This window comes from Theropithecus gelada, chromosome 6 (assembly GCF_003255815.1).
Source record: "Theropithecus gelada isolate Dixy chromosome 6, Tgel_1.0, whole genome shotgun sequence".
Taxonomy (NCBI): Eukaryota; Metazoa; Chordata; class Mammalia; order Primates; family Cercopithecidae; genus Theropithecus; species Theropithecus gelada.
The window spans coordinates 143678816-143693910 of record NC_037673.1 but is presented as its reverse complement, the minus strand read 5'-3'; positions in this window follow the sequence as shown (position 1 = coordinate 143693910).

Genomic DNA, 15095 nt, shown 5'->3' with positions numbered 1-15095 from the left:
TATGCTACTTTCATGTAACTCTTTGGTGAACAACTTAGAAACTGCCTCTTCTTTTTTCCTTAGAAACCCACTTGTCACTGCTGCTAATTGGAGTATACTCAGGGCAACTGGAAGCTATGCTCCTGGGTAACAATTTTCAAGCTTTGAGCCCCAATAAATGCTATACTTAATCATATTTTCTGAATCTTGTTGCTTCATGTTGACATTTTATCACCCCAGATGGGATCCAAAGTGGAGCTTCAGTGATCCCTCAAGTTCGTGACAATTGGAATCATGGTACTGTCAGAGGTGTGTGAACCACAGCAACTCTATCTTAAATAAGAGCTGGGTAAAATGAGGCTGAAACCTACTGGGCTGCATTTCCAGACGGTTAAGGCATTCTAAGTCACGGGATGAGATAGGAGGTCAGCATAAGATACGGGTCATAAAGACCTTCCTGATAAAATGCCAGCTCGATTCATATTGAATACTTACCATACCTCTTCATGCAAATATTTAGAAAAACTGGTAGAGAATAACTCAGAATTATTCCAACTTACAATGGCCAAAAATGTGGTACCTTTTAAAATACCTAAATTAGTTTATTTGCACACACAATTAGAAAAAGCTAGTTTTAGAACCAAACTGAGTGAGAGACTTACTTCTAATAGTACCTACAAGTTTCTAAAAGAAATCCTAAAAGAAAAAATTGCCTCCTTTTCAAGAGGTCAACAAAAGTATATTTGAAACTATTTCTAAATTTAAAAAGATTTTGGAGGTTTTCTCTTTCACCTCTAACTGCTCCATCTCCTTCTACTCCTATGATCTAAACTCATCCCTTTTCTGCTCATTCCCTCAGCTCCCATCCATCTCTTAGGAAGAGAATTTTTAAACAGAGAGAACAAATGGAACAACTACAGAACAAGAATGAAACTACAGAGATTTTAAAAATACAGATCCAACAAACTTTTGTCTACACCAGGTCTAATGAATGACACTGATGATTTCTTGACCCAATATCAGACAATATCTTTTTTTTTTTTGAGACAGAGTCTCACTCTGTCACCAGGATGGAGTGCAGTGGTGCGATCTCAACTCACTACAGCCTCCGCCTCCTGGGTTCAAGCGATTCTCCTGCCTGAGCCTCCTGAGTAGCTGAGATTACAGGCATGTGCCACCACATTCTGCTACTTTTTTGTACTTTTTAGTAGAGATGGGATTTCACCATGTTGACCAGGCTGGTCTCAAACTCCTGACCTCAAATGATTCACCCACTTTGGCCTCCCAGAGTGTTGGGATTTTAAGCCTGAGTCACCATGCCCGGCCCAGACAATATCCTTCAAATGCCCTGCTGGACTTCACAGTCCCTTGGAGATACAAATCTTATGTTGAAATATTAACATGCAGAAAATTAGCTAAACAGCATTCCAGCTGTGATCAGATCTGAAATGAGTTGAAATCATTTATATGCTCAAACTGCCTGCTTGGATCTCCCGAAGGATTTACAAAAAAAGCACTCCATTCTGTGGTCTAGCAGCTAAGATTCTGCTTTCATGACTGCAGCCCAGGTTTGATTCCCAGTCAGGAAAGCACTCCTATTTGTTTAAATTATTTGTATAACTCTTGACCTTCTGAGGTACCCATTTGTTGTTGATCCTTTTCCCTTCCAGAGACAGTTTTTGATTTCCTGTCTCTATCTGTGGGGCATATAGAGCTTTAGGGCCTCCATGAGTAGGTGCTCAACTGAGAAGCTGAGATCCTTGAAAATATGGCTGGACAGAAATACGGGTTGTATTACATTTGCAGCAAGCAAGACATTTGTTTCTTTGAGATGTTTTTGGTTCTGGATCTTGTGAGGACTACTTTGCACCTCTTTGGAAATGCCTAGTTGGTCCTTGATTTAGACATAACCTTGGTTAAGGTGTATTGGTTTTGGTAAGTCATTGAAAAAGTACCTTTGTTTTAAAAGAAAGAAGTTGAATGAAATATTTATAAAAGATAGACCCTCAGGTAAAATAGGCTTGCTTCTTTCCCAGAACTATCCATGCTGAATCCAGGCATAGAGAAGGCTTTCTTTGCCCTGTTCATTAAAGAGCTTCCTAATGATGTCAGTCATCTAACCAAGAAACAAACTAAGTTGAAAAGCCCACCTATTTAACTAAGTTGGTCTGTTTCAGTAGGCAGGCAGACATGTGGAAGGCAGGAGATCACCCCCAACCTCTACCAGGAATGTCAGACAACCATTAGGTGATGGTCAGGTGGTTGTTAAACTGTATCTCTAAAATAATATTTGGTTGCAGCTGGTGCCAGGAAAAGGCAATCTCCCAGTAGACAGAAAAAACCTGAAACTGATGATCAGTAGCTTCCCGATAAGATCTCAGGAGTTGGGCAAGTAGGCTCAAGCAAGCACATTAACAGGCAAAAATGGTAGAGTTTAACTGGTGTATGACCTTCCTCTAGGAACAGTCAACTGGTAAGGGAAAAAAAAAATGCCTCAAGTAAGCATGCACATAACTTCAGTAAACACACTGCACATGCAGCCTCTCCCAAGCTGGCAGGCTACTGCACATGCGCACAGCCCACTGCAAGGGAAGAATCAGGGGAGAAGCAACAACCTCCCAGAAACCTGCAAACATATAAAACTCCAAGTCAAAGGTCAAACCGTGTGCTTGACTCTCTCAAGCTGCCCGTCTGGTCCTCTTCCAAGTGCACTTTACTTCCTTTAATTCCTGCTCTAAAACTTTTAAAATAAACTTTCACTTTTGCTCTAAAAATTGCCTTTGTCTCTCATTCTGCCTTATGCCCCTCAGTTGAATTTTTTATTCTGAGTAGGCAAGAGTTGAAGTTACTGCAGACAGATACAGATTCTCTGCCTCTAACAGGTCTCCAAAATACACCTTACTGGCATTTAGCTGGCTGTATTGAAATTTACATTTATAAAGGAAATCTCCATTTGTAAGGGTGTCTGCCTCTGTGCACCTGGAGGAGAGGGAGAGCTGAGTCATGAGAAATTTGACATTGGTTTAAATTTATACAAGTCTTATCCTTATTTAAGGTGCTTTCCTTGGTCATCTTGTCTTAACTGGACCTTTACCTATATGCACCTGCTCCCTTGGTTTGAGCTCAGCTCTGTGTTTTTGAAATGTATTTTTTTTTTTTACTTTGTTTCATCTAAGAGTCATCCCTTTAGAAGTACAAATTTAAGGTTGCCTAGCTAACAATTGTTTAGGGCTTGACAGTCTAAAGGTGGGAGAGAAACTATTGAAAACTGGCAAATGAAGAAACTTATAAAGCTATAAAATCTGCTTCTGTGTGTCTGCATGTTTATATGTGTCATGTGTATGTAAAATTTACTACAAAAATATATGAAAGAGCTCTGATTAATTGGCCAAAAGAAAAAGGAAACACTTAAATATTTTATCAGAAAAATAGAAAGTAACTCAGATCCCTTTTAGTTCACATAACTTGGGTGAATCTTTGGTAGATAAGACCAGTGAATACTGTTGGTTTAATGAAAGCCGCCGTGCCTTCTGATCAGCAAAATATCTCTGTTTTAACTTTCGGGTTCTTGCTTAGGTGGCAACTGCCTGACATTTGTAGGCTATGAAAATGATTAACAAAGAAATAACTTGATGATGGCTACCGTTGTTTAATGAACTATTCAAGCATAATTGTTAAGAATGAATAAATTAAATTAAATGAATGTAAACAGGTCAGAAGTGTATAAATGAAATTTTCAGTTTCGAGAATCTTTTTCAGTAACTAAATTGTAAAGTCATGTTAAATTAAGTATTAGGTAATCATAAAATGTCTGAGTTATATGGTGTAGAAAAGCTAAATATATTTAGATCTTTTAACAAACAAAATAATTGAGGAAACAACTTTCTAAAAATTATGAAATGGTTTTCATCTACAAATACTGGCATAAAACAGCTCAAAATTACTTACTTCCTCAGAGTTCACTGTAAATTAGCGTTACTAAGAGTTAAAATTGTAATTGTCATATGTAATTTAAATGACTAGATATGGCCGGATGCGGTGGCTCACGCCTGTAATCCCAGCACTTTGGGAGGCCGAGGCAGGTGGATCATGTGGTCAGGAGATGGAGACCATCCTGGCTAACATGGTGAAACCCCATCTCTCCTAAAAATACAAAAAAATTAGCCAGGCCTGGTGGCACATGCCTGTAGTCCCAGCTACTTGGGAGGCTGAGGCAAGAGAATTGCTTGAACCCAGGAGGTAGAGGTTGCAGTGAGCCAAGATCACGCTATTGCACTCCAGCCTGGGCGACAGAGTAAGACTCCATCTCAAAAAAAAAAAGAAAAGAAAAGAAAAAAAAAATGACTAGATGTAAGAGAGACAATTCTATACACAGGGTATATAAAGAAATTAAGATGTGTTTTTGGTAAAGGGAGTTGAAAAGATAGTAATTATTCATTTGCAATAAAGAGAGCATTGTGTGGTCAAAATGATAAGGGAGAAAGGAAAGTAGATTTTGTCCTAAGATAGAATGCCAATCTGAAAAAGAAGAATACCAGCCTGGCCAATATGGTGAAACCCTGTCTGTACTAAAAATACAAAAGTTTGCCCAGCATGGTGGCACGTGCCTGTAGTCTCAACTACTGGGGAGGCTGAGGCAGAAGAACTGCTTGAACCCAGGAGGTGGAGGTTGCAGTGGGCCGAGATTATGCCACTGTAATCCAGGCTGGGCAGAGAGAGACTCTGTCTCAAAACAAAAGAAGTATAGGACAAAACTGACGGTTTAAGCAAGTTGTAGGTTTATGGAAGATTAAGCTTGTGAAAGGAATTTTGTGTGTGATCAAGTTGGCTAAAATTAGAAGAGAATTGTTTATAAGTTTTTCTAAAAAGTGAACATTAATCTCAAAAGGTCACTGATGCAAGGCCAGAGTCTGGGCCCCTCTTTTGGAACCACAGGGTTTTCTTGAAACGTTGATTTTCTCTTTAATAGAAAATTGTAATAGTTTATAAAAGATTTATGAAAATCTTCTGCGGTGAAAGCTCACTGAGATTGTATGGATTTGTTTATAATGTTTAATTAAAATAAACTTTAGTATTGACAACACATATAAAAGTAAAATTTGGTATTCTCCTTTGAACAAGAATTTCATACAGTATTAATAAGAGACAGTAAAAGATTTGTTTGCCTTTTGATTAAACTTCAAAAAGAAAAAAGAAAAACAGGAAAAAAGTAACCTCTCAGGGATATCTAGTCTTGAGAGGCTTTTAAAAGTACAATCTGAGATTCCTTATGAAAAGGAGGGAAGAGTTTGCCTCATGCTGTCCCTATTAGGTCTCTTGATTGGGAACTGAGTCTCCTTTCTACCAAAGAGTAAAAGTTTTTGCTTTTGAAATCTTGGAATTATCCCTTTGGCTAAATAAACGACTATTATTACACAGTGACCTGCAAGAATATTTTGAGTAAGTTTTTAAAATCTTTGATATTTGACAAACTTTCCAAAATCATATTTCAAATTAAAATTTAGTCTTTGTTTTCTTTTTTCCTCAAACTAACTTTTCAGATGTGAGGGCCCCTAGAAGTTCCAGAGAGGCAGATCAGGCTTATTTGATATGTTTAAATCATACAGAAAGCATTGTCAAATAAGAAATGATGTTTAACTTTCTTTGAATATATTTGTTTAAATGTATTAATATTATTAATATCTGTTCCAAAATTGAATGAGATTCCAAAAGTTCCAATATGTTTTGGTATATATGATCAATAATAATTATGATTGTTATGTCAAGTTGTTGTATGCTGCAGGCATAACCAAATTTCCTTGTCAATTTTGTCTTTAACCAAGGCTGCTTTAAGTCTTTTGTCGTCCACAGACTATTATTATTTTACTTAGATTCTTCATAAAAAGTGGTTTATAATAAGCTACAGTTCAAAATTTGCTTATCCTTCAAGGAATTTCATGGAAAGGGCTCTGAGAAGTACTTTTGAATACAAGTTTCTGAAGGCTTTGGAAATCATATCATTGGATTATGTAAAAACTTTCAGAATTCTAATAAAAAAGTTTATCAGTTCATGAAGATTGTTAACCCAATATCAAACAGAACAGGGTATATAAAGAAATTAAGATAAAACAGAACCCAATATCAAATGGAACTGAACTGATAGAGAACTAAATTTTTCTTTTTTTCTTTTTTTTTTTTTTTTTTTTGAGACGAAGTTTTGCTCCTGTTGCCCAGGCTGGAGTGCAATGATGTGATCTCAGCTCAACGCAACCTCCACCTCCCAGGTTCAAGCAATTCTTCTGCCTCAGCCTCCCAAGTAGCTGAGATTACAGGCATGTGCCACTATGTCCGACTAATTTTGTATTTTTAGTAGAGACGGGGTTTTTTCATGTTGGTCAGGTTGGTCTTGAACTCCTGACCTCAGGTGATCCACCTGCCTTTGCCTCCCAAAATGCTGTGATTATAGGCATGAGCCACTGCACCTGGCCGGGACTGAAGTTTTTTTCATGACTTTTTTTTGTTTGAAACATTGCTGATTCTTTTTGTTTTGTTTTCCAAAGTCAAGAATTTTTTTTGAGCTATTTAGAGCTTACAACAATTAAGTAAAGTATACTTTTATGAGCAAAATTGAAACATCTTATTCTCTACCTGATTCCTCCAGAATTTGGAAACTATTTGTGAATACTCTTTATTTATGGCAATATTGTTATTTGTGTAAGTTCAGTAAGAACCTGTTTTCTTCTGTAACAGTACACAGTTGGAGACACTGGTCATTTTACCAAGGCTTTGGGTGAAATGACATACTTTCAGATATGACCAAACTGCTTTGCTGAATTGAAGTTGACTTTATAGAGCCAAATCAAAAGTCCTTTGGGAAAACTGACCTGATACCTTGTCTACATGGTACCCTCACAAGTTTTTTGATCTTGCAGTAAGTAAAGAATGTCACCATTTGACAGGCCCAGAAACCTCAAGATATTTTGGAACCTCAAGAAGAGAGAAATTCACCCAATTTATGTAGATGCTACAGGCAGTTTGATGGTGAATTACTGGCTTGAATATCTAGTTTAGACAGTCTTTTAGAAGTCTAATCTGAGATTCCTTATGAAAAAGTTCCAGCAAAGCCAACTTAAAAATGCATACATGGCCATTCATTATTTTTGTTGCACTTAATGCAAATAATTAAGTCAAATATAATACTAAAGCTTATTTTGTGAGTATGTTGGTCCCGATAAAATTTATCTTGGGTAGAAATGGTAAACTGAAGACAGAGAAATTATGGTTCAGAAGAAAATTATAGAACACCTGTTTTTAAATTCAGCCCTGACCATTGTTTTTTAGTTTTTATTATTTTCCTACAATTTGATCTAAATCTTGAATTATTTCCTGCTACAACAAGTCTCTAAGAAAGGACTGGATTTTAATTTTCTTCATGTTGTTTTCAGTTGACTTTCCAATGGAATAGATTTTTTTTTCATTCAGGCATAGAAATTCTTTTTTAAAATTATAATCCTTATGTGTATTATATTTCTACTATGTATAGCTCACTGTTTTACTTATTCCGAGAAAACTAACTGCATGGTATTCTGAAGACTAGAGATGATTCCATAAGCAACAGTAGCTACATAAATTAGTGACTTGGCTGAGGTCTCATTTGTGGCACCCTGTGATGCCATCCCAATTTCGCTTCTAATGCTGTTAAAATCCCCACTAAGACTCAACTTCTCCCCTTCCAGGACCATCTGGGAATAAGTCTTCCTAGCAATGCAGGACTAAGTTCCTAAACATAAAAGGAGCCAAAACTGCTTAAGTTCATCCACAATGCTTTCTTTGCAAAATCTTGATGAAAAGGGGGGAAATGAGAAAACAAAAATAGCTCAGAGCAGTCTGAGCTATATGAGATATGCACAATTTATTAGGTTTAGAGAAACATGAGTATGGGATGTCAGTCGCACCCTCAAACCCACTCTCGAGGACAATATTTTAAAGCCATTTTGTTCCTGACTAGCTGCCGCACCCATTATCTTTGTGTTCCTGTAATTTGTGATACAAAGAATAATGTATAGTCCATCAATAGCTTAGGTTATTTTAATGTAAATTTTTGGTGAACAATTTAGGAACTGCCTCATCTCTTTTTCTTAAAAGCCCACTTATAACTGCTGCTAATTGGAGTGTATATTCTGGGCAAAGTGAATCTGTGCTCCCAGGTAGCCATCCTTAAGCTCTGGGCTCCAGCAAACTCGATACTTAATCATATTTTCAGAATCTCATTATTTAAAGTTGATACCATTTATTGGGCTATGTTCAGAATCGGAAAGGACTCTTGTCATACTCTCAGTACAGGTAATCCTTTCCAGTTAAAACAGATGATCTCGTGTCCTAATTTCCTGAAACCACATATGGACCATTTCTATCCACAGGGACAAGGGACATGAGTAAAGAGATAGAGGCCCTGAGGAGTTGTGTGCAGCTACAGGTTTAATCTCAATTAACAAAAGCCACCTGGGGAACCAACTATGCTGGGAAAGACTGGGGCCTATTTGTTTTCAGGCCGTGGGTTGCCAGGGCTTTGTGAAGAGCCCTCAGAGACAGACTCACAAGAAGATTTTATTTACTTTTCCTGGATGCCAGCCCTGTCTGGCAGCATTCACTTGATAACATGGCCTACATTTGAAGACTGTTTCTGAGTGGAACCAGGTCCCTGGAGGCAAGTCAGGTTGAATTTTATTTCCAAATGTTCTTTCTTCTTTAACATCCCTGCCCCCAGACTACTTAACTTCTTTCTCTGAAACCCCATAACATACATACCCACATACTACACACACAGTTCTTCATACTTACTCTCTTTATATACTTCTCACAGTTTATATATTCATGTGTCATTTGATTAATATCAGGGCTCTGTCTATTTCTGCTCACCAAGATATTCCCATGTCATGGGTTTCTAATACAGTTAAGATTGCCAGATTTAACCAATAAAAGTACAACATGAGTAATTATACTTCAAATTCAGATAAATAATATTTTTAGTAGAAATATATCTCATGTTATACTGAGGCCATATACTAAAAATTATTGGTTGTTTATCTGAAATTCAAATATAACAGTATAACAGTGCATCTTGTATTTTACCTGACAATCAAATTATAACTTGTTTTTGATGCTCAGTAAATATATATGTGAATGAAGGAATGATTGCGGCTAATGCATGATCAAAAACAGGAAATCATATGCAGACATTTTACTGGAAAGAATACTCCAACATGTCAGAAGTGATTGTTACAAGGTGATAAGAATTATCAAAGAATTTTCATTTTTCCAGGTAATTTTCTGTTTTTCGAGTTGACTGCAATGAGTGGAAGAGTTTTCAAATATCACATATATATACACACACACATATATATATGTGATATGTATATACATATATGATTTTGAAAACATATGTTTGTATATAGGTATAAATGTATGCATAAATTTATGCATATATGTATACATTTATACCTACACACACACACACAAACTTCTTAACATTAACTCGCTTAAAAAAGGAAGAATTTGTTTTCTCTCAGCCTGAAAAACTAGAATTTTATAACCAAATCTCCAGAAGCTAGGGGCATTTTAGCGTGAATGAGATTATTGAAAGTATTATTGAGAGGCCTACACAGCATATCAGTAAAATAGAGTACACAAAGAAGACAGAAATTTTAAAAGTATTGCTGTTACTTTATAAATAATACAATGCTTCTTAAGCTTTTGATGCTTTCAGGAGGTAAAGATAAATCTAAAAGTTAATCTCAGGACATAAAATCTTGATTAAATTGCACACAATATATTGGGGAGTCTTGACGTTTGTTTAATTTGCAGAATTAGGATAGAAAACAAAACAAAACAAACAACATACGATCTTATAGAGAATGAGTTGAAGATAACCCCCTTGACCCTGCACATACAGCTTTCCATGATGTCCTGGGGCCAAGCACCATTCAGATTTGTCGTTTAGATGTCCACAATGAACCATCGGAGATGGGCAAGTTCAGAATGTCATAACTTCATGAAGTAAGGAAGGAAAAGAACGAATATTTGTAAGACAAAATGTTACTATGTGCTGGGTACTGGCCATAGCACTTTGTTCATTTCATTTATAAACCTAAGGTTACACACAATCAAAGCTATCATATAACCATGTGACTTAAAAATGATGAACTAAATTACTCACTGATATGGTTTGCATCTGTATCCCCACCCAAATCTCATATTGCATTGTAATCCCCAATGCTGGAGGTGGGGCCTGGAGGGAGATGATTGGATCATGGGGGTGGATCCTCATGAATGGTTTCACACCATCCTCTTGGTGCTATTCTCATGATAGAGGTCTTAAGAGAGCTGGTCATTTAAAAGTGTGTAGTGACTCTCTCTTCCTCTCTCTTGCTCCCACCATGTGAGATGCCTTGCTCCCCTTTTTGCCTTCCACAATGATTGGAAGCTTCCTGAGTCCTCCCCAAAGCAGAAGCCACTATGCTTCCTGTACAGCCTACAGAACCATGAACTACGTAAACTTCTTTTCTTTAAAATTACCCAGTCTCGGCCGGGCGCGGTGGCTCAAGCCTGTAATCCCAGCACTTTGGGAGGCCGAGATGGGCGGATCATGAGGTCAGGAGATCGAGACCATCCTGGCTAACACGGTGAAACCCCGTCTCTACTAAAAAATACAAAAAACTAGCCGGGCGAGGTGGCGGCGCCTGTAGTCCCAGCTACTCGGGAGGCTGAGGCAGGAGAATGGCGGGAACCCGGGAGGCGGAGCTTGTAGTGAGCTGAGATCCGGCCACTGCACTCCAGCCTGGGCGACAGAGCAAGACTCCGTCTCAAAAAAAAAAAAAAAAAAAAAAAAAAAGAAAATAATGAACTCTTCCATAAACGAGATAACTATTACTGGCTGTACAGCTGGTAGAATCTGAAAATGATTCTGAAATCTTCATCTCCTTTAGGGTAGAAAGAAAAGTCTTAAAGTTTACTGAGACTAAACAGATTTGAGTTTACTGAGATTATTCTAGAGAACAGTGTATGTTCATTATGTAGCTGCCTGTCATGCGCTTTTCTTAAACTGTGGTGATAATTTTATAAAAATCCATTATAAAAACATTTTCACTTAATTATCTTTCCTTGTGGTCCCAGCAACTCAATAATATGAACATTTCTGGACCCTCTGTTCCCTGGGCTACATAACCCTGCTGGTGCTTAATCATTTCAATTTGTTCTCACCTTCCCAAAACTGCCTTTCCCAATGGCTCGCAAAATTTCAAAGTGGTCAAAGTTGACTGTAAAACAACAGAAAAGAAGAATATCATGAGTAATTACCGATTTCCTTTAGTAGCTAATAAATAACATGATCTCAGACTACCTTAAAATGCCAATCTCATCATCCAATAAACATCTATTGAACACTTACTATGTATTAATTATAGTGCTTAGTGCTGGGAATACAATAATAATAGAGTAAAAATAGAATATCTGCCTTTATGGAGTCTGTAGTCAAGTAAGGGCCCTATAAAGACAGAGACTCTTATAGACTAAATAGTCACAAAAATAAATGGGAAATTCAAGCTCCCGCTGCAAGTTAAGAAGCGAGGTCATGGGACTCTAAGAACATATCACAGAGAATTTGACATAGGCAGCAAGGTAAGGAGAAACATCCCTGAGCGCAGAATGACTTCAGAAAGATCTGCTCCCAGGTGCATCATATGTATGACTTTACCGAGGATCAGCACTTTAAAATGTTCTCCTTGCCTCTTTTCTTACTACAACCACTCTTTTGTATCCAAGTAATTTCAATTTTCCCAAGTAGGAAACTATTACACCTCTAAGTGTGTAGCATGAACTAATCTCCAAAGTGCAGACTTGTAACAGATTAGAATGGATATGTGTGCAGAAGTCCACTGAATTTTGCTTTGAAGTAGAGTCGATCCTCCACGTCTGAAATTTTAAAATTTCAGTCCCTAGAAGAAGCAATAGTTGATTAGTTTATAGGTTTTTTGAGTCACTGCTTGTGAAATGTATAATGATGAGAAGAACAAATCATAGATTCTCCTGTGCAGGTGACAATCTTTGGTTTCTTGCCTTGATCACTGAGAAAATGTTTGACTCTGTTTCCTGGTTTGTGAAATAAGGATTTAGATGAATTTAATTCCAAATAAGGGATTTTAAGAGTTTTTTCAGAAAATATTGTGAAACATTAAATGGTATAATTTGTCTCTTTAAAAGACCTAGTTTGTCTCTATTACCCAGAATAACTAGATAAGCTCCTTCTGAAGGAAAAAGTTTGGCTACAGTGCCTCTCAAAGTCTTTCCAAGATATCTGAGAGTCAAACATTTCAATGTGACTTAATCATCACTTCCTCTTCTCAACTCCAAACTCCCTTTCTATCATAAAACCCACTCGATCATGTGAGGCAGCATGTATATTACAAATAATCCCGTACTTGGACTTAAAATAATGAAGAGACCAGAGATAAATGACAGACTCTTCGAGGCTCCATTTTCTCATGAGAAAAGAATTGGACTTACTCTCCTAGATCAAAAGAAGACAACTTGTACTAAGAAAGCACTACTAAACGTGTTTACGTACTTAACATAGTTACTCAAGGGAATGACTTTTCTTCTCAAACGCCTTGAATTCTGAGTTTATTTCATCCACTATAGCATAAGCTCAATGAGGGTGGAGATGATATGTCCTTTTGCTCACCCTGGTTCCCCTGCCACTTCAGAAAATTCTTGGCTTAGGTAGTTGAAGGCATAACTCTTTGCAGTTCTCACATAGCCAGGTCTTAGCAAATAGATCAAACTAAGCTATAAGAACACATAAGAACCCCAAAACAATTAGTTCTTATAAATATGGATAGTGTGAACATTTGGATTCTCTAAAGCAGTGTTTTTGAACTGTGAGTCAAAACCCATTAATGAGTTATGAAATAAATGTAGCAATAATGAGGTACTAAAAATTTAATTAAATAGAATAAAAAATACCAGAAATGCCTCAAATGTAGTAAGCATAGTACTGCTTCTGAAACTGTTGCTTCCATTTCATATACTTGGAAGTAGACATATATATACAATCCCGGCTTCATTTATTATGTCATGATATATTTTTTGGCATATGTTTTGCCTTGGGTTGTGGTCAGAATAATGTTAAAAACACTTCTGTAGGTTTTCTCTTGAGTTTCATACTGAAATAACCAAAGCAATGATTTTCTTACATCCATTACATGAATCTGAGTTGTGTGTTATTTACCACAAGAGTGTTTAAAAAAAGCTGAGGATTTATTTGCAAGTTCAAGATTTTATCTTGAGCAAATCCAATAACTCACAGTGATTTCTCCACTACCAGTCTAGCCTAGAATGCCATGATGACATTTTGAATCTCCAAGATTACAGCAGGTACCTAGAAAGCATGAAGTTCCAGCTTGATACTAATCCATTTCATGAACCACCTTCTTTCATAAACCATTTTAACCTTACTGCAAATGATACAGGATTACATGTCAGGATCCTGGTAAATTTATACTAGCAAAACTGCTTTGACTAAATGTGACCTCCCAAATGTCACTTCTCAGAAAAGGGACAAGCCTAAAGTGTTAGAGCCATTTATCTCATTTATGCCTTTATCAAAGAAAAACACAGCCTCTAGTCTAGTGCCATACTGTCTAAAGTCACTTCCTTGTATAAAAATACAACCTAATGAGAAAGCCAATGACAGATTAAAAGTGACTATAAGAACTGGATGCAGTAACTCGCACCTGTAATCACAGCACTTTGGGAGGCCAAGGCAGGAGCATTGTTTCAGTCCAGGAGTTTGAGACTAGCTTGGGCAACACAGAGAGGTCCTGTCTCTACAAAAAATAAAAAATTTGCTAGGCATGGTGGTGCACATCTGTAGTCCCAGCTACTCAGAAATTGAGGCAGGAAGAACTTGAATCTAAGAGGCTGAGGCTGCAGTTATCTGTGATTGCACCACTGCACACCAGCCTGGGCAACAGAGTGAGATCCTTTCTCAAAAAAAAAAAAAAAAAATATGAATGGAAGAGACTCTCTTATTCAATCCTGACAGTCCCTTCTTAAATGTTCAACAACAGAATCACTAGTTAGCAGGAAGACTAACTTGAAAATGCAACTAAACCTCGTAAATTTGGACAAAATCAGAGAGAGAGAAAGAGAGATGAAATCAGAATTGTGGATTCTTTTGTCAACAGAAATCTAATAGTACTATAAACATATAGGATTTGCCTAAGGGGACTGTGGAATAGTGTACTCACTATGTTCTTAAACCCTTGCTCAATATGAACAGTAAATGCCAAATTGGACTTGCAATCTGTTTTTGTGTAGTTCTTATGAGCTAAGAATGGTTTTTGAATTTGTATAGGATTACGTTTGAAAACCAGTGGATATGCAATAGAGAATGTATATAAACCCACAATATTTACTACCTGGCTCTTTACAGAAAAGTTTGATGACCGCTGAGATTAAGAGCACAGTCCCTGAAGACAGACAACCTGAATTCAAATCTCAGCTCCAACAATAAATAGCCGTGTAATCTTGGAAATTTACATCTATGCTTCCTTTTCTGCATCTATAAAATGAGGATGAAAATAATATATACTTCACAAGGTTTATAAGAAGATGAAATGGGTCATGTGCATAGAACATTGCCTGGAACCAACTACTTTTACTAGCAGTGCTATTACTTCTGAAAGAGTATCATAGCTCCCAGCAAACACCACCTTAAGCTGCCATGGTAGCACCTGGGTATTATCAGGCAATATGGAGGTAAATGGAATCAGCATCATTTCAACACATTTGGAGTTTTCGTAGTCTATGGTGTGGTGTCCTTGCAGTGTTTTCTCTAACCTCTAAAGCAAGGTTAACCTTAGTGGTGTTTACTTCTTGGGTCTTGTCCTTGTATCATGTTCCAAAACTTTCATTCTGGTTCATGGAGCTCTGAATGTTAAGAAGACAGAAAGGCTGTCTTTATGGGGCCTTGAAGGTAGTGCTTTAGTGTGGGCAAAAGCAGAACCTGGTTCTCACTCATTCTGACAGGGCTGGGCTAGGGTATGTGGCCTGCAAGAAAACAGGCAAAGGAGATGTAA